The sequence below is a fragment of the Emys orbicularis genome, chromosome 4 (assembly GCF_028017835.1).
Source record: "Emys orbicularis isolate rEmyOrb1 chromosome 4, rEmyOrb1.hap1, whole genome shotgun sequence".
NCBI lineage: Eukaryota > Metazoa > Chordata > Testudines > Emydidae > Emys > Emys orbicularis.
The window spans coordinates 59,001,036-59,021,639 of NC_088686.1; the positions used below are offsets into that span (position 1 = coordinate 59,001,036).

General features: G+C 42.4%; 1 protein-coding gene across 1 annotated transcript in view; it reads left to right on the forward strand.

The window, feature by feature from the left end:
• Positions 1-20,604, forward strand: part of RYR3 (ryanodine receptor 3) — a 625,867-nt gene that overhangs the window by 78,985 nt on the left and 526,278 nt on the right. The window lies entirely within an intron of this gene.

Below are 20,604 nucleotides of genomic sequence, written 5' to 3' on the forward strand. Positions count from 1 at the left end.
ATAAGAGATAAGAATCAGACCCCAAACCTTTATTGTCCAAGGCTCAGGGGTGTGAAAAATCCACATCCCAGGCAATGCAGTTATACCGACCTAACCCCCAGTGTAAATAGCGCTGTGTCGACAGGAGGGCTTCTCCTTTCGACATAGCTACCGTCTCTTAGGGAGGTGGAGTGCCTACGCCGATTGGAGAAACTCTCCCGTTGGCATAGTAGCATCTTCACTGAAGCACTGCAGCGGTGCAAGTATAGACCTGCCCAACATTTCAGTGCTAAGGATTGATAGCATTGGTTAGAGACAAACATATTTATTAACCATAATTATTGTATTGAATGTATATGCCCTTTATTGTAAGTTAAATGTGCCAGACAAAAAGCAAAAAGCGTGCCCTGCAGATCTTGAAATCTAAACTTATGAGTGGAAACGATAAAGTCTGGGGAAGACTGCAGAAGGATTAGTTGCATCTAACTACATCAGAATTATATTCTCAACAAACTCCGCCTCCCCAAAATTCCTACAGAGGATTAGCACAGGTTAGTCCTATATGGGTGTATTTCACTTAGAATATTGGTCATTAACTTTTTCCTCATTTGGAAATGTGTACCTCTTTTAATGTATTCTCCCCATGGTTATCTTTATTTTCCCCCCATCCGTCTACAAAATCTAACCTACAATTAAAAAGCTAGGCAAAGCGGAAAGTGCTGTCTTCCGAAGATGATAGATCCTATGGCATGGTTGTGAATTTTGCATATCCTCTCTAGAATGTTGGATGTTGTGCTGAGTGGGGAATTCCTGCCATTTGAGAGAATTCACTACACTGGTCACTTGGTGGTATTGTATTTATTAAGAATTGCCAAGCACTTATACAAACACGAGGAAAGAAGTGTAGGGGTGAAAGTGACTTAGGGATAGTGGAAGAGATTCACAGGATGGCTTTCATGCTGGCAGAGTATATGCTCTTTCCCTTCCATCATTGGAGAATAAATAGCCAGATAAATGAGAGAGAGAAAGCTGTAGATGTTTTTGAATGAGAGAGGTGCATGGGACCATAACTGAATATCAAATAATTAATTTTATCATTGCATCTGTAATATAACCTTATGGCCACTAATGGACCGATTCAGTAAATCACCATGGAGACTCAACTATCTTATTATGTTCATAGAAAGTCTTTCCCAGATCTGGGTTGAATCATCCCGGGGGAGGGAGGGATAGCTCAGTGGTTTGAGCATTGGCCTGCTAAACCCAGGGTTGTGAGTTCAATCCTTGAGGGGGCCACTTAGGGATCTGGGGCAAAAATCAGTACTTGGTCCTGCTAGTGAAGGCAGGGGGCAGGACTCAATGACCTTTCAAGGTCCCTTCCAGTTCTAGGAGATGGGATATCTCCATTAATTATATTGGGATAACTGACCTTGAGAAGTTTCCCTGAAATAAGAGGACTTCATTCACTAAGGCTCTCAAGGTACATCCACACAGCCCACGGCAGCTAGCCTCCCAGCCTGGGTTGACAGACTGGGGCTTGCACTACCATGCTAAAAATAGCTGTGTAGCTATTGCAGTTCAGGTTGGAGTTTGGGCTCTGAAGCCTAGGAAGGAGAATGGGTTTCAGAGCTGAGCTCCAGCCTGAGCCGCTACTTCAAAGCAAAAAGAACAGGAGTACTTGTGGCACCTTAGAGACTAACAAATTTATTTGAGCATAAGCTTTCATGGGCTACAGCCCACTTCTTCGGATGCATAGAATGGAACATATATTGAGGAGATATATATATACACATACAGAGAGCATGAAAAGGTGGGAGTTGTCTTACCAACTCTGAGAGGCCAATTAAGTAAGAGAAAAAAAAATTGAAGTGATAATCAAGATAGGCCAGTACAGACAGTTTGATAAGAAGTGTGAGAATACTTACATGGGGAGATAGATTCAGTGTTTGTAATGGCTCAGCCATTCCCAGTCTCAAAGCAATGTCTTCACAGCTATTTTTAGAGTGCTACACAAGCCTCACAAATCTGTCAGTCTGGGCTGGGAGGCACACAGCTGCACACTGTGTGGACATACCCTCAAACTGATGCCTTTCCTCAGCATTAAATCCATGCAGTATTTTTTAAAGATGATGTTAATGTTTATATGCAAAATGTTGCAATATATAAATTGGTACAGTTTGCATAATATGACATAAATTGGGCTGTGCAAAATCTATCATCTGTGTTCTTGATAAGATTCTGCCCTGTATACTGAGCAGTTTATAAATTTGTCTGAGGAGTGGTTTTAGGGCTTGCTTGCACATGAAAGTTAATCTGGAATAAGGTGAATTGTGAATTTAAAGTAGATTGACTATTCCTGATTAACTCCCTGTATGGATGCTCTGGTTCCAGAATAAGAGTACTTTATTCTGAATTATCTTAATCCACTTCCAAAATGGATTGAAATAATCCAGAATATGGCACTCTTATTCCAGAAGAAGAGCATTCACACACTGAGGCCTGGTCTACACTACGAGTTTAGGTCGACTTTAGCAGGGTTAAATCGAATTAAGCCTGGACACGTCCACACGACGAAGCCCTTTCTTTCGACTTAAAGGGCCCTTTAAACCGGTTTCTTTATTCCACCTCCGACGAGGGGATTAGCGCTAAAATCGGCCTTTGCGGGTCGGATTTGGGGTAGTGTGAACGGAATTCGACGTTCTTGGCCTCCGGGAGCTATCCCACAGTGCTTCATTGTGACCGCTCTGGACAGCACTCTCAACTCAGATGCACTGACCAGGTAGACAGGAAAAGCCCCGCAAATGTTTGAATTTCATTTCCTGTTTGCCCAGCGTGGAGAGCACAGGTGACCACGCAGAGCTCATCAGCACAGGTAACCGTGATGGAGTCCCAGGATCGCAAAAGAGCTCCATCATGGACCGAACGGGAGGTACGGGATCTGCTCGCCCTATGGGGAGATGAATCAGTGCTAGCTGAACTCCGTAGCAGTAAACGAAATGGCAAAATATTAGAAAAGGTCTCCAAGGCCATGAAGGACAGAGGCCATAACAGGGACGCACAGCAGTGCCGCGTGAAAATTAAGGAGCTAAGGCAAGCCTACCACAAAGCCAGAGAGGCAAACGGAAGGTCCGGGGCAGAGCCGCAAACATGCCGCTTCTACGCGGAGCTGCATGCCATGCTAGGGGGTGCAGCCACCACTACCCCAACCGTGTGCTTTGACTCCTTCAATGGAGAAACACACAGGGAAGCGGGTTCGGGGTATGAGGAAGATGAGGATGAAGATAATGTAGATAGCTCACAGCAGCAAGGAAGCGGAGAAACCGGTTTCCCCAACAGCCAGGATATGTTTATCACCCTGGACCTGGAACCAGTAACCCCCGAACTCACCCAAGGCGTGCTCCCAGACCCTGAGGGCACACAGGGGACCTCTGGTGAGTGTACCTTTGTAAATATTACACATGGTTTAAAAGCAAGCGTGTTTAATGATTAATGATTAATTTGCCCTGGCAATCGCGGCCAGTACAGCTACTGGAAAAGTCTGTTAACGTGTATGGGGATGGAGCGGAAATCCTCCAGGGACATCTCCAGAAAGCTCTCCTTCATGTGCTCCCAAAGCCTTTGCAAAAGGTTTCTGGGGAGGGCTGCCTTATCCCGTCCGCCATGGTAGGACACTTTACCACGCCAGGCCAGTAGCACGTAGTCTGGAATCATTGCATAACAAAGCATGGCAGCGTATGGTCCCGGTGTTTGCTGGCATGCAGACAACATCCATTCCTTATCGCTCTTTGTTATCCTCAGGAGAGTGATATCATTTAAGGTCACCTGGTTGAAATGGGGCGATTTTATTAAGGGGACATTCAGAGGTGCCCGTTCCTGCTCTGCTGAACAGAAATGTTCCCCGCTGTTAGCCACGCGGTGGGGGGAGGGGTGAAGTGATCATCCCAGAGAATTGGGTGTGGGGAGGGGGAGGGGGGTTAGTTGGGTTTGTGCTGCATGTTAACCCTGAAACCGCAGCCCCTCCTTTTACATTGCAAACCCATTTTAAATGGCCAACCCAACGGGTGCTTGGTATGGGAAATGAGGGCGCTACTGTTTGAAACCATTCCCACATGTTAAGAAGGTTAAAAAAGCCAAAAGACTGTGGCTTACCATGGCTGCCTGCAAGCCGAAATCTGTTGCCTGGCACTGTGTGAGTGATCTCTCACACCAAACCGGCAGGCCCTCAATATAAGAGGAAAAATGCGACCTTGTAACGAAAGCACATGTGCTGTGTAATGTGAACAGCAAAATTTAACGTGAAAGAGTGTACCCATTGTTCTCTAAAATGTGTCTTTTTTAACCAACTCTCCCTTCTCCTCCACCAGCTGCAAATGTTTCTCCTTCACAGAGGCTACTGAAGATTAGAAGGAGAAAACAGCGGACTCGGGATGATATGTTCTCGGAGCTCCAGATGTCCTCCCACGCTGACAGAGCACAGCAGAATGCGTGGAGGCAGTCAATGTCAGACTACAGAAAAGCACAATATGAACGAGAGGAGAGGTGGCGGGCTGAATCGCGGGATGAACAGAGCAAGTGGCGGGCTGAAGATGATAGGTGGCGTCAGCTTGCAGACAGAAGGCAAGAGTCGATGCTCCGGCTGCTGGAGCATCAAACTGATATGCTCCAGCGTATGGCTGAGCTGCAGGAAAGGCAGCAGGAGCAGAGACCGCCGCTACAGCCGCTGTGTAACCAACAGCCCTCCTCCCCAAGTTCCATAGCCTCCTCACCCAGATGCCCAAGAACACGGTGGGGGGGGCCTCCGGCCACCCAGTCACTCCACCCCAGATGATTGCCCAAGCATCAGAAGGCTGGCCTTCAATAAGAGTTAAAGTTTTAAACTGCAGTGTGTCCTTTTCCTTCCCTCCTCCCCCACCCATCCCGGGCTACCTTGGCAATTATCCCCCTAGTTGTGTGATGAATTAATAAAGAATGCATGAATGTGAAGTAACAATGACTTTATTGCCTCTGCAAGTGGTGCTCGAGGGCGGGAGGGGAGAGTGGGGTGGTTGGTTTACAGGGAAGTAGAGTGAACCGGGTGGGGGGGGGGCGGAGGGTTCATCAAGGAGAAACAAACAGAAGTTTCACACCGTAGCCTGGCCAGTCACAAAACTCGTTTTCAAAGCTTCTCTGATGTGCACCGTGCCCTGCTGTGCTCTTCTAATCGCCCTGGTGTCTGGCTGCGCATAATCAGCGGCCAGGCGATTTGCCTCAACCTCCCACCCCGCCATAAATGTCTCCCCCTTACTCTCACAGATATTGTGGAGCGCACAGCAAGCAGCAATAACAGTGGGGATATTCTTTTCGCTGAGGTCTGAGCGAGTCAGTAAGCTGTGCCAGCACGCTTTTAAACGTCCAAATGCACATTCCACCTCCATTCGGCACTTGCTCAGCCTGTAGTTGAACAGGTCCTGACTACTGTCCAGGCTGCCTGTGTACGGCTTCATGAGCCATGGCATTAAGGGGTAGGCTGGGTCCCCAAGGATCACGATAGGCATTTCAACATCCCCAATGGTTATTTTCTGGTCCGGGAAGAAAGTCCCTTCCTCCAGCTTTCGAAACAGACCAGAGTGCCTGAAGACGCGAGCATCATGTACCTTTCCCAGCCATCCCATGTTGATGTTGGTGAAACGTCCCTTGTGATCCACCAGGGCTTGCAGCAGCATTGAAAAGTACCCCTTGCGGTTTATGTACTCGGTGGCTTGGTGCTCCGGTGCCAAGATAGGGATATGGGTTCCGTCTATCGCCCCACCACAGTTTGGGAATCCCATTGCAGCAAAGCCATCCACTATGGCCTGCACGTTTCCCAGAGTCACTACCCTTGATATCAGCAGGTCTTTCATTGCCCTGGCAACTTGGATCACAGCAGCCCCCACAGTAGATTTGCCCACTCCAAATTGATTCCCGACTGACCGGTAGCTGTCTGGCGTTGCAAGCTTCCACAGGGCTATCGCCACTCGCTTCTCAACTGTGAGGGCTGCTCTCATCCTGGTATTCTGGCGCTTCAGGGCAGGGGAAAGCAAGTCACATAGTTCCATGAAAGTGCCCTTACGCATGCGAAAGTTTCGCAGCCACTGGGAATCTTCCCACACCTACAACACAATGCGGTCCCACCAGTCTGTGCTTGTTTCCCGGGCCCAGAATCGGCGTTCCACGGCATGAACCTGCCCCAGTAACACCATGATTTGCACATTGCTGGGGCCTGTGCCTTGAGAGGTCTATGTCCATGTCAATTTCCTCATCACTCTTGTCGCCGCGCTGCAATCGCCTCCTCGGCTGGTCCTGGTTTTGCTTTGGCATGTCCTGGCTCTGCATATACTCCAGGACAATGCGCGTGGTGTTCATAGTGCTCATAATTGCCGCGGTGATCTGAGCGGGCTCCATGATCCCAGTGCTATGGCGTCTGGTCTGAAAAAAGGCGCGAAACTAGTATCTGACGGACGGAGGGAGGGAGGGAGCGGCGAGTGACGACATGGCGTACAGGTACAGGGAATTAAAATCAACAAAGGTGGCTGTGCATCAGGGAGAAACACAAACAACTGTCACACAGAATGGCCCCCCCAAAGATTGAACTCAAAACCCTGGGTTTAGCAGGCCATTGATTTCACGGAGGGGGAAGCAAATGAATATAGAACAAATCTATTTTTTACATCTTAAGCTGGCAGATGACGGTGCAGCATGACTGATAGCCCTCGGCATCTTCTGGGTGCTTGGCAGAAAATACTGGGCGCTTGGCAGAAAATAGCATACTACGACTGATAGCCATCATCGTCATTGGGAAGGCAGCGACTGGGGGACATACGGAGTTTCAGCCACTGCAGTACGACGACGACGGATACCAGTCGTAATACACCATCTTCTACCAAAAGGCAAGGGGCTGCTGCTGTGTAGCAATGCAGCCCCACGTCTGCCAGCCCCACGTCTGCCAGCACCCAGATCGCCGATGAAGGCTAACAGTCATACTGCACCATCTAGTGCCAAAAGGCAATTAGCTGCTGCTGTGTAGCAATGCAGTACCACGTCTGCTGGCACCCAGATGACATATGGTGACGGTGAGCTGAGCGGGCTCCATGCTTGGCGTGGTATGTTGTCTGCACAGGTAGCCCAGGTAAAAAGGCGCGAATCGATTGTCTGCCGTTGCTCTGACGGAGGGGGAGGGGCCTGATGACATGTACCCAGAACCCCCCGTGACACTGTTGTGCATCATTCAGGCATTGGGATCTCAACCCAGAATTCCAATGGGCGGCGGAGACTGTGGGAACTGTGGGATAGCTACCCATAGTGCAACGCTCCGGAAGTCGACGTTAGCCTCGGTACTGTGGACGCGGTCCGCCGACTTAATGCACTTAGAGCATTTTATGTGGGGACACACACAATCGGCTGTATACAACCGATTTCTATAAAACCGGCTTCTATAAATTCGACCTAATTTCGTAGTGTAGACATACCCTGAGTTAATCAGAAATAGCTATTCCAGAATAACTCCCTTTGTAGATAAACTCTTACTAAACTTGGTGAAAATTGTCTTTTGCAGTGCTTCATAATGGGTGTTTTACTTTAATCTAAAGCAAACAATACAAAAAGGTTTGCTTGCGTTGTGTTCTGGGGTTTTAGTTTTTTGATAAGTTTTCCATTTATTTTTTAAATGAAAGTTGCATAAAGGAGAAATATTTGATTTTGTTACCTTTTACCGAGAATATTATGCTGAAGTGATAATCCCATGATGTTTGTTTTGTACAATTAATCAGTCTGAAGTGAATTTGATTGCAGTTTTGTAAGCATCTTGAGTTATTAAAATTTTTGGAGAAAAACTAATTGTGAAATTCAATAGTAGGCTTTTTTAAGGATGTTCACTGTAATTCATTGGTTTGTAATGTGGTCAGTCTCAAATGTGAGCACCCAGAGAATATCGTCCACAAAACATAAACTTCTAATGACAGTAATTATCATCTGATCTGAGTACAGGTGGTTTATTAGTCAAGTCATTCACAACAGGTGTATATCTTCTTCGCATATACACCGCTACCCCTATATAACGCGACCCGATATAACGCGGTAAAGCAGTGCTCCGGGGGGCGGGGCTGCGCACTCCGGTGGATCAAAGCAAGTTCGATATAACGCGGTTTCACCTATAACGCGGTAAGATTTTTTGGCTCCCGAGGACAGTGTTATATCGAGGTAGAGGTGTACTAGATTTTTTTAAAATATATTTTATCTTTTTCAACACCATTCATGGCTGAGGCTCAAAAATACAGAGAGCACTTTATTACAATATATATATAATATTGCATTAAAAATATAATTAGAGATGACTGGAAAATGCTGATTTGTTAAACCTGAACTGTGTCAGGGAAACATCTTGGGTTTGAACATTTGTCAAATCACAGGCAGGTTTCTGTTCAAAATCTGCGTGGTTTCCTGTTGGATTGCTGGGGACCCGAGGATTTCGAGGGCACATGGCACTGGGACAGTTCTCCCATACTGATGGCTCTGGGGCTAGGGACCCCAGGCTTACAAGTCTGCAGCTGTGGAGCAACTGCCATGCAGACTATTCGAGGGCCAGGTATTCCAGGGCCTCTAGACTCCGAGGCTAGTACTGGCAGCAGCTGACAGCAACTGACATGATTCTTGTCCGTTTCACTACTTGTTCCTAGCCATGGTGAAATAGACAAGAATTATGTCAAATTTCAGTCACCGACATGTCAGTGTTTTCTGAATGAAAGAAAATTTCACTGAATTTCTGATTAAGGGGAAAAAAATCTTGAAAAATTTTAGTTTCAGTCCAAATCAGAACAAAACCAACTTTGAAATGTCAAAATTTCCTGCAAACCAGGAATGCTGAGTTTCGGCCATCTCTATTATGTTAGCGCATGATGATGTAATTAAAAACTATTTTTTTCCACAGGACCCCACAGATATTTACTGTGACCGGGAACACTTTTTATGTATTTTGAGAATAAATCTGATTGTCCTTGGGAATGCTGTTCATTCTATAGAAATATAATGGTGCTCCAGATAATAGTTTCCAGATGTTGATCTTCACAAGCATGTTTGAGCGGGTTGACTATGAAGACAAATACAAAATACATAAAGGGAAATACCCTGTGAGGGGGAAGAGGTGTAGAAACTGACAGTATACGGGTTGGATGGACTACAGCATAACAAGAGCGAGCACCCATGTCCTCATCTATAGTAACAGTAAAGCAAACCAAAGTGTGATATAAATCCTTTCGCCCTCGTACTATATAGAGATATTCCCAAACTTCTCTCTTGTACACCTTTCTTGTAAGGTGGTAGGATTGAACCCAAAGTGTTTGTTTAATCATATTTGAAAGTACTGAAAGGTAATTACAGCTTTGCATAAAAAGATTCGGCTTTCTAGGTTCTTTCTAAAATAAGCCAAAGTGAAGATTTAAAGATGGAATAATGCAAACAATATAAAAACAGAGGTTTACTGCAGCAAATAGTGAAACCCAGATATTAAAAACTGGGAGATAGTTTGTTGCTGGGCAAAAATCCACAAAACTATGTTGTTTAATTTAGGTTAAGAATCCTATTTTTATTTTTGTCAACATGTATACTTTAAGACTAGATATGTGGCCTTTCTTTAAACTCTGTACTATAAATTTTAGTGTAACTAGTGAGGACTGCTGTTATGATCATTTATACTAAATGAAAAGACATTAAAATATATTTTGCCAATATGTATTTAGATACCAAAAATTAATACACAAAAACACTAGCTGAGCATGGTTATTTTTATTTATTTTGCATTTTGGAGCTGTTGTCTTTTGCCCTGAAGTTAATATATATACGTATATGTTGTCTAACAGTATACTGCAAGTGACCTTGCATAAAGAGCTCAAAGTTTAAATTATGTTTCCTGTATTTTTATTAGTGACAGTTGAACCTCCAGGCATTTTAAACTCTCGTTTGGTCCTCTGTACAGCGGTTACTCTGCAGATGTAGGGGCAGGTAGGAAGTAAAAAGTGTTATAGAAGTGCTAAATATTATCAGTGGCCTGTGCAAGATACCTGGGGAGTTGGGGTTTGGTGTATCTATTGGCTTAGTAAGCTTCTGAACCCCCTTGTTCTCTGGGATGCGAACTCAACGCCCACTCCCAAATGGATTACTAATGAGTAAATGGGCTGAAATGTTGGTAGTTTTTTGCCTCTTTGGTGTTTAAAATTAAACAGAAAATATACACAAAATAATAATTAGAAATATAAAATATGCCCTCTTTCTCAGCCCTAACTCTTCAGATCATGAAGCATTGCTGTCAAAGAGATTACGTTATTGTATTAGTACACTGTGACTCTCTATATATTCTATGTATATCTTGCACCAAGACCCACTCAACACAAGGAGGCTAGTTATTGCTGCTCCAACTTGTCTTTAAGGGGGCATTCTAACTTACAACAGCTGGCTGTGGCTCCTAAAGGGATACTACTCCAGCTGTGACTTGGTGTAGCAGAGCAAAGGTCCATTTCACCTCCAATGCTGGGTTGGAAATGGTGGTTGGCATAAAAGTTGGCTCCACCAGTATAACACCAGCTCAGAATTCCTTTCAACTGGCAAAATTATCAACTTGGCAGTTACTGAGAAACTCTGGCTCCTTTGTGCCATTCAGGCAACAAAGAGGCAGGAGCAAGGGCAGAGAATCTGGCCCACTGCTTCAGCTAGAGCTTCCTCAGTATAACCAAGAGGGAACTGCTAACAAGGTGTTCTCTGCAAGGAATTTTGGAACTTGCTCCCTCCACGTTGGTCTGTCAGATCATCAGTTTAACCTTCCAAGTAATTCACAATGTCCATCTTTTTTCCTTCTTTGTGAAGGCTGTTGAGGTGGATGTGGATCGAGGTGGATATATTTGTGGACAGTTCTTTATCTGTTTTATGTTGTAATTATAACTGGTGGAAGAGGTACCCAGGACCACTGGATGGACACCTATAGATAGCCTTAGAAAACTGAATTAATAAAAATAAATACATCTGAAACAATGTTCTGCCTCTAATTTCTGAGGCCTTTTCATAGAATCATAGAATATCAGGGCTGGAAGGGACCTCAGTAGGTCATCTAGTCCAACCCCCTGCTCAAAGCAGGACCAATCCCCAACTAAACCATCCCAGCCAAGGCTTTGTAAAGCTTGACCTTAAAAACCTCTAAGGAAAGAGATTTCACCACCTCCCTAGGTAACCCATTCCAGTGCTTCACCACCCTCCTAGTGAAAAAGTTTTTCCTAATATCCAACCTAAACCTCCCCCACTGCAACTTGAGACCATTTCTCCTTGTTCTGTCATCTGGTACCACTGAGAACAGTCTATTTAAGGGGGAATTTTGATATCTTTGAATTTCATTGGGGGCATAAAAGCAGTGAAATTAGTTGCTTGTTATGCAGTTATGTTACCTAAGTGTAACTATATATGTGGGAAATATATGACAATAATATCTTCTGAACTTTGCCCAAATAGATAATGCATTTTATTGCTAACTTGACATTTTCCTTCTATGTTCCTATATCTGAGAGAAATGTCTGACATTCTTGTAGAAAAATGACACAAGTCAACACTTATTTTCTTATTTTTGTGAAAGAATTTAATGATGAGAAAGTAATGTAGAGTGAAGAAAGCAAAGCAATATCAGGTGTTCCATTGTTAGGACCATCTGTTCTGATTTGTCTCCTGATATATACTGTTACTGAGATTGCAGCATTATTTCTCTTTTAGTGAATAGATTGAAACAACAATTACTTGCAGCTGTATGAGAAAATAGGGACTTTCTAAATGCTGTGCTTTATATAGAAAGACTATGTTGGTGCTTAATTCTGACCTGACTCAATTATTTCAAGTGGAAAAGTATAAAAAAATAATGAAAGGTGTCTAAACTTTCTGTGGGCACAAGTATTTCATTACTAGATTTTTTTTTATCTTTGGCTGAAATAACTAAATACATCCAGTAGGATTCCATTTATGTAAATTGAGTGAGGGGTGTGAAATTTCTTCAGACATGAGACAGCTTTTCTTGTAAGTGAAAAAGATGCCTGGAAAACCACAGCTATCTGAATGTAGATTAGAAGGTTTCTATTCTAATGCAATGAACATTCTTCATGGCTGGAGACAGATGAGGATAAGTAGGCTGTGGCCACCAGAGAGAAGAGGACCAGGAGGAATTTCACACAGCTAGAAGATTCCATTCGATACCAGGTGCTCAACCTGGAAACAGTGGAAGATACCTTTCAAGATTTAGCTTATTCAAGGGAATGGAGAGATGTGCAGGACATACCTGTGGATGGCAGCTAGGCCCAACCTGTAAGAAAACCAAGCTTACCCACAAAGAGTTCTCTAGTAATCCAAGGAAGACCAACTATCCTTGTTGGGGATTCAATACTCAGAAGAATCAAAAGAACATTCTACAAGGACAAGCAGACAACTTGGCAGGGTTCTGTCTTGCCAGATTGAAGATACGAGATGTCACTCTAAGATTGGATAGGCTTCTGAAGTCAATGGGCAGGGATTTATGATTGTTCTACTAATAATTAATAATACTGCATAGCGGGTTGTCTTGCAGAGAATAGATGATTTCAGGGAACTTGGAAGCATGAGAGCCTTCCTGTCCGCAAGTAAAGGAAGACAAGGCACAAGATTCTGGAAGTGGACCACTGGCTAGGTAAGTGGTATAGGGTGGAAGGTTTTGGTTTTGTGGAACTTTGGTCCACCTTCTTTAAGGAGAGGAGGCTGTATAATTTGGATGGCTTCGACATCAGTAGAAGGGGAAACAGTCTCCTCAGGGACAGATTGATTGAGGTAGTTAAGAGTGAATTAAACTTGATAACAAAAGGGAGAATAAAAAGAGGGATGATACGAGCACTTATTTAGCACAGGTTGGAACCTTTTGATCCGCAGCAAAGATCACAGACTGTTTTAGCTCACAGAGTGACTGATAGCAATACTAGCCTGTCATCCTCTACATGGACCAGCCATTAGAGGGGGATGAGACAAACATTTTGCTAGTTGTTTTCACAGATATTTGCTGACAGCAGAGGAATGGTGAGACTTGGGAATCTTGGGTTGCATTTTGGGCTCATAGAGGGAGTATTCTCTAGTGGATGCAGACCCTTCTGTCTCTGTTCCCGAGAAGTTCAACCTCTTTTGCCCTTGCCTCTTCTCATCAATCTCCTCATCCTAACCCCCTTCCCATCACCCGTTGCCCAGCTCCTCATCCCAATTTTAACCTCCTTGCCCAACCAGGTTCAGTCTACCCTTCTGGGCTCTTCATTCAAGTTCTAGTTTTCCCACAGCTTCCAAGGCCCTCCACCCCCAATTCTGGTTCCCTCCTACCTCTCTTGCCCAGTCTTCTTGCTGTTGTAGGAAATATTTTCAAAGAGTTGCATAGCAGTTTTAGATATGACTCCCATAACAGTTAGCGTGAGTATGCTAACAAAATTCTACATAGTCCTTTGAAAAAACAGCTTATTTTTATTATAATTTTGTAGCTAAGATCCTTTTATTTCTCAACAAGCATCTACAATGGCAGTTTAATGATTTTGGGGTTTGTTCATCCTGATTTTTGAGAAAAAGTATTGAAGACATGGATTTGGGTTGGGGCACGTTGCATGTTGCAACTGAAGTATCCAAGTAAATGTAGTGGTGTCTATCTTTCCCCACTAGTTCAAGCTAAACATGTAAAACTGGTTGCATTATTAAATAATGCCTCTGTACAGATTCAAATGTATTATATACCTTTAGACTGTGGTTCTCAATTCTGGGCTGTATGTACTGTACCACAAGAGAATGCCAAACCCTCAGATGGAGTATCCACAGCAGCATAAATCCAGAGCATCATGTAGCAGTTTCATTTAGATCCTGAGTGTGCTGGAAAACTGGTGGATTGAGCAGAAGCAATGGTAGCTGCTGAACATGCATGTATTGATTCAGTATGATCACTGACTCACTGCTCAGCAACTCGGTCATCGTTCCATTCAAATTGATTTTTGTACATATTTTTGCCTGCGACTGCACACAGCAATCTCACTTCAAGGGAGGTGTGGTGGAAATATAACTATATATGAAAGAATAAATTGTTTCTGAAAGGATATTAATGCAAGATTTCCTGTATTTTTAGTGTTTATATTATTTAGGAATGGATAACAGCCACCGGTGCTGTAACTTGGAGGGGGAGAGACAGAGGGCCAGCGCCCTCCCACTTTTTAACAAAAGAAACATAAGCACAGAAATCATGTCTCCCGCAGATTTCCCCCCCACACACCAGAATAATAGATTCTGCCAGGGAGGTGCTGCAATTACACTTTCGCCCACCAGGTGCTGCTGTGGTGCCAGACGAGAGGACAGCGGGCTCACAGCTAGAGCAGCCATCCACAAAGAGGGAGGGGACACTTTGGCATTGGACCCCTCCCCCACTTCTACAAATGTTCTGGCGCCCTTGCTGAAAGCAACCCTAACTCCATGTTGAAATGTTTTTGTGTCAGTGTTTCCTTTGTTGTTGTGTGTGTTTTAGTGTAAGTAGAGAATTATTACTCCAGTGAGCACATGAACAGAACCTAAATGAGTTTGATTCTTTTTTAGTAAGTAAATATTGTTAAATAGGAATGTTTAAATTGTTACTCAGGGAAGAGATTAGAGAATTCAGTATTTAAATACAAAAAAAAATATTCTTCCATCTAATGAGGAAATCAAGCTGAATTTTTGCTTCTTATAGTGACAGAAGAGAATAAGAGAATTTCCTGTAAGGAGACTTTTTAGATATAGTGCACCAATATTTTCTTCAAAAGCAGGGGATCTTAAACTGAAGAGTGCAACCACCATGCCCATCTCATGTTCCTAAAGTGGAAAGTAGTCATGACAGGGTCCCAGTATGGCTTTAAGGAAGTTGCATTATTAAAAAGGTTGAGAACCACTGCTCCAAATCATCTTTATTAGCATCACAAATAACCTGGACAGTATGTTGCACAGTTGGAGTTTACCCATATATAAAGTGGACAGTACTGATGGGAAATGTACATTCGAATTTAGCTCTATGAGAATGTGATCTTTTACTGAAGAAGAGAGAAATTGCAATGGCAATTTGTTTCCCGGTGCTATAACCAGTGTTCCTTCTAATTTCTCCTACACATCTGCGGAATGAATTTTGTTATGTACACCAGTATGGAGGCGATGTGTGACACATCACCTCCATATTGGTGCACATATCAAAATTCATGTGGCAGGGGTGAGGGATTCAGAGTGTGAGAGAGGGTTCAGGGCTGGGGCAGAGGGTTGGGGTGTGTGTGTGTGGGGGGTGAGGGCTCTGGCTGGGGGTGCGGGCTCTGGGGTGGGGCCAGGGATGAGGGGTTTGGGTGCAGGCTGCCCCGGGGCTGTGACGGGACGAGAGGACTCCCCCCAGCTCTCTCTCTCTCTCCTTCCCCACGGCCGTGGCAGGTCCGGGCCGGGGCTGAGTTGGGGCCGGGGGAGGGTGTGCATCTCTCCTGGCCATGGCACATCTGTGGCTGGGCTGGGTTGGGTCCAGGGATGGGGGAAAGGAATCTCTCCCAGATGCAGCCCTGAGCGCCTGCGCGGCACTTAATAGGCTGCTGCACGGTTGTGCAGCTTAGAGGCAATTTAGGTTATAACCCCATCCTGGGCAAATCATACTGACCTCAGATAGAGACCTGAGTAACAGTCTCTCTCTTACAGTTTAGCAACATTTGTATAGCTTGTCATGCCAGTCAAATATTGAAGCAAATTAAAGTGGAATGAAAAGTATGTGTGCTGGGCTGGACAAGAAGATGCATTAAAAACTAAGGGGCAGAAGCAAAGAGGAGGTGAGCCCCTGCAAGTAAAAGATTGGACAGCCAGATGTGATGTGTGAGGAGTAGACTTAGGGACGAGAGGGAGAGTCGTCATTCTTTGTGGCTGGGACCTACTTTGACATCTTGTCCTGGGCCCAATAAATCCTGGCTCAGGCCTTAAATAATTGTGTTTTATATTGACTTCTGTTGTCTCCAGGCCAAATAACCAATTCATGCCCTTATCTATGGTGACTTTAGTTGGATAACTATAACCACACAAAAAAATAAAATAGGAACAATCAAGTTGGCGCAGTGAGTCCTTGTTTACAAGCTACAGTGCAGCACGTTTCATTCTTTTGTTCAGTCTGTAATTTGAGCTGTACCTGACTGACATGTCTTTTAGAATTCTGTCAGTCCAGAATGTCCCAGATAAAGGTGTAGTAACCACACACACAGTTGCTTTACTTCTTAAAGCTCTATATACCTCAGCTTCATCAAAGAAAAAAGTATTCTCTCATCCGTAGTAAAATCCATTCATTGTCAAGTGCTGTGCTATAAGTGAAAAAGGGTATGGTGAAAAATGTAAAAATAATTCATGGTGTCAATATTTAATGCAGCACGTAACCTATACTGGTGACATTATCAATATCTACACTTAGAAGTTTGAGGTTGCTAAATTACATTGTTAACTACAGGAACCCAATGAAACAATATAAAACCTGTGAAAATTTCCCAAAATAAGTTAATATTACTTTCACTTTTTCACCGTGTTGAACAGAATCTCATAACTTTCACAAACTAAATTTTGCCGCCCTTTTTTTTTTTTTTTTTTTTTAAAGGAAGGAGTGTGAGTTTGGGAAGGTAATAGTTCATTTTTCCTAATATCAGTGGGAATAAATCCATACTTTAACTGCATCACACAATCTTAACTATGGAGTTGTTGTAATTAATGCCTCTGTTATGCATATGTATTGTATTCTACTAATATGGTATATGTAATATATTGATATAATCCACATACAAGCTAAATATACACAGCAGGTTGAATGTTTAAAAACAATAAAATAAATACAATTCTGGCTCTATTTTATCAATAAGTTAAAATTGTCCAGCGATAAACATAGTTTGTGTCAAACTTCAATTTTATTCTAACCCTGGGTATTGGACATTTTAGTCTCTATGTTAGCTTGATTTTGAGTCTCTCAAGGGCACATATGTTCAGGAGTATACTGAAGAAAAATGTTGAAAATATCTTTGTATTTTCATTTTATATCTCACTCTTTTCCTTCTCAAACTTTTGGTAGAAATATATGTCCGCCTCTGTTATTGATCTGACACTCTTTGACTCTTGAATAGTAGACTATTACACTGGATTGCTTTTTTTTTTTTTTTTTTTTTTTTTTAACTGAAGAAAGCAGCAACCGTCTCTGTACTGAAGAATTTGAAGGATATAGGGAAGAATACATTATGGAGGAAATTATAGGAGAGGGTTGTGGCAAAAAGAAAGATTAATATGGCCTTAAATATGCTCCTGTCTCCCAGTGGGCAATACAATATGTTCTATGGAAAAAAAAACTTGGAAATGAAAATTGCTGAACATGCATTCTGTATCACTTAACAAGCTGTGTGGCTGGTGATATACAAAACTAACTATAGGACTGTCATCAACTGCCAAATGGTCTGTCTTAAATATAGTAGCCAGCCATGTAGTTTAGTTAGAGATGTCCATAGAAACTATCTGAAAAGAATAGTAACAAGGCAGAGAGTAGCCATCTGGTAAAAAGATGAAAGCATGCTCTGCTTTTGTATTCCCAATGTAATGGTGACTTCCTTTTATTTCCAAGGTCAAAAACCTTTTGTCCCTCCCAGATTTAAAATCTCTTACTGTTTTGTAGTGTCATTATCTGTGTTACTACTTAGGTAATACAGCATTTTACCTGCATACGGTACTTGGAAAGAAGAAGCAAAGTTGCCTTTGATCGTATCTGTGCAAGTGACCTGTTGCATAACATCTCCACATGCTGAAGTATCTGTCATGACCAGAATAACTTACACCAGTATAATACTGTAGCTAGGTGGGACACTGACTCATCCGATTTCTCTTATTTTATCCTTTTTTTCTCCTGTAGGCATTTATTACATGGTATATTTTGATGGACTGTGAAATACCTGATAGCTAAAATATGTTACATTATTTGCCAGTAGGCAGATGTATCCAAAAAGGGTTGAAAACCACAACTAAGCTATCTTGTCATGCTTATATCACCTTTCATCTAAGTTATGAAGTGCGTAAGGGTTTGCAGAACTTGGTGGTTATTTATAAAGTGTTCTTTTCCGAATGTGATGTACAATAATTCCTAAAATGTTTAAAAAACTAAAACATAATAGGATAATTAGGTAATAAAATTGCCCACATAAAGCTAAATTTGAAGAAAATAAAACTGGTTTTCCTCCTTTTCTGGTCTATTGTTTATATTGGAGATTTGTATTGTGAGGAGTGAATCTTTGTGGGCCCTGTGTTTTGAAGGTTTAAAAGCTTCCTTTTAGATATAAAATGTCTCTTTGATCATTGGTCAAAGATTTTTAAATTAAGTGAGGCATTAAAGTGTCTTCAAATTGTGCAGCTAGGGAATCCAAGATGGTAGCTGTAGTGTACTGGTAAATAAGGCAAAATAATTTTTTAGTTCTTTTTTAAACAAATACAAGTAATAATCACTCCAGAATATGCGTGATACCATAACCAGGGAACTTCTAATGCAGTGAAAGAACTCAGGTATTGGCTAAGTACCTTGTTTGGTGTACACCATCCACATTTTAGATAACAGTTGCCCCTTTTCACTGCCTCACAAGTTGATTTATAGCTGTAGTTTGGTGGAGCAACAACGATATCACAAAAATAGTTTGAGTGTATAATGGTGAATATCTCCAGTCCCTCCTCCTTAAAGCTACCACTTTATTTTCCTTTACAAAGATGTCATTTGTAATATAAATTGATTATGTATCTTAGCTACTTCTATGGCCCTCATTACCATAATATCTCACAATCTTTAATGTAGTTAAACTCAAAACACCCCTGCGAGGAAGGAAAGTGCTGTTATTCCCATTTTACATACAGGAGACTGAGGCACAGAGACATTGTAATTTGCCTAGGGTCACACAGGCAGTCTCTGACAGAGCAAGAATTAAGCCTAGGTGTCTCGGGTCCCAGGTTAGAATCATTCTAATTCTCCGTTGTACATAGCTGCCTGTGGGGTTTGCTACTTGCCACCAGATAGAGGAATGATGTTTACTATATTTTTGGAGTTATTAAATATGCATTTGTTAGATTGAATGTGGGGGGGAGGGTGGTGGGGGTTCCTTCTTGTCACATGGCTTTGATTGAAGCATGTCAACAGCAATAGTCCAGGAAACCATAACATTTGATTAAAAGTGCCCATTGTGATTACATACCTTCATGTGGAAGGAAATACAGTTTTATTTTGCAACTGTGATTACTTTGGATCTGTCTTACAGTCACAGGTGACATTTCTCTTGCAGTCAATGGTTTAAGCAAGGACTGTAGATTGGGCCCCAAATGTAGCTAATGACTTGTGTGTGGCAGAGAACGCAACAGTGTACATTAGTAAAGGCAAACTCAGTTATATCCAGTATTTCCTGTTGACACCAAAGAAATGCTTTAGGAAGTTCTAACTTCATGTGCCTTTTATTTACCAAGTTATTTTCATGTTTTTCCCTTTCTACTCACTGTGCATCTTGAGCTGCTAGAGAAGAAGTTTTTGAAGTCAACCTTAGCCAACCATTGCAATAGATATTGTCTATTCTAAGTATAGGGGAAAGTGTGTTATCTAAGCAATTGAAAACTGTTGGGGAAAGCTGGCTTTTTTAAAATTGTTATCATAGAACATACTGTGGAAATATCCTAGAGAAAAAAATCTTGGCACTCTCTTGGCTGTTGCTCCAATACTGTTATCTTGCAATGTTGGTATTTCCGCGGGAGTATATGGAAAATTAGTCTGGAAAAATCACCTGAACCTAGTGTAGGGGGCTTCTTCTTCAACACACCCATGCAGTCGATGGAGCTGAAAAATTTAAGTATTATCTCAGACTTGCCTCCTCTTCTAGTGAACTTGGGCCAAAGTTGTCTCTTAAACGCAAAGACATGTTGGCAAAGGACTCAGATTCTTTTCTTGTTAGCTCAGAGAAGTAAGCTTTAGCTTGGATGGAATTATCCCAGTCTACATAACTTACAATCAGGACAAATTCAAAGTTGTTCATTTTACCTACTGCTAGACAGAAACTTGCTTTCCTTGCTCTTCTGTTTTGCTCTGTTCACTTAAACTGTTAGCAAAGCACTCCTTATGTCCTATTCCAAATACAAATACTTATAGATGAGGAAATTAAAATAAACAAAAATAAACTTCCAAAACAATTTGGCACCATACAGTCATTATGTATTGCACTTTTGCCTAACCTGGTCCCTGATTAGGAAGTTGTTATATGATTAAAGCCCTCATGTTCTAATTGTGCATGTGAAAATATGGATGCATGACTGTCTTTAAATAGATGGACAAAGTGGGTGAGGTAATACCTAAAGAAGAAATCTGTAAAGCTTGAAAGCTTGTCTTTTTCACCAACAGAAGTTGGTCCAATCAAATATATTATCTCACCCACCATGTCTCTCTCATATCCTGGGACTCTCACAGATACAATACCACTGCAAACTTTAAACAGATGCAAAATCCCAGACTTGTAATAATGTAGCTCATATATCATTGCTCCAAACCTTATAGGTATTTTATATTTTCTC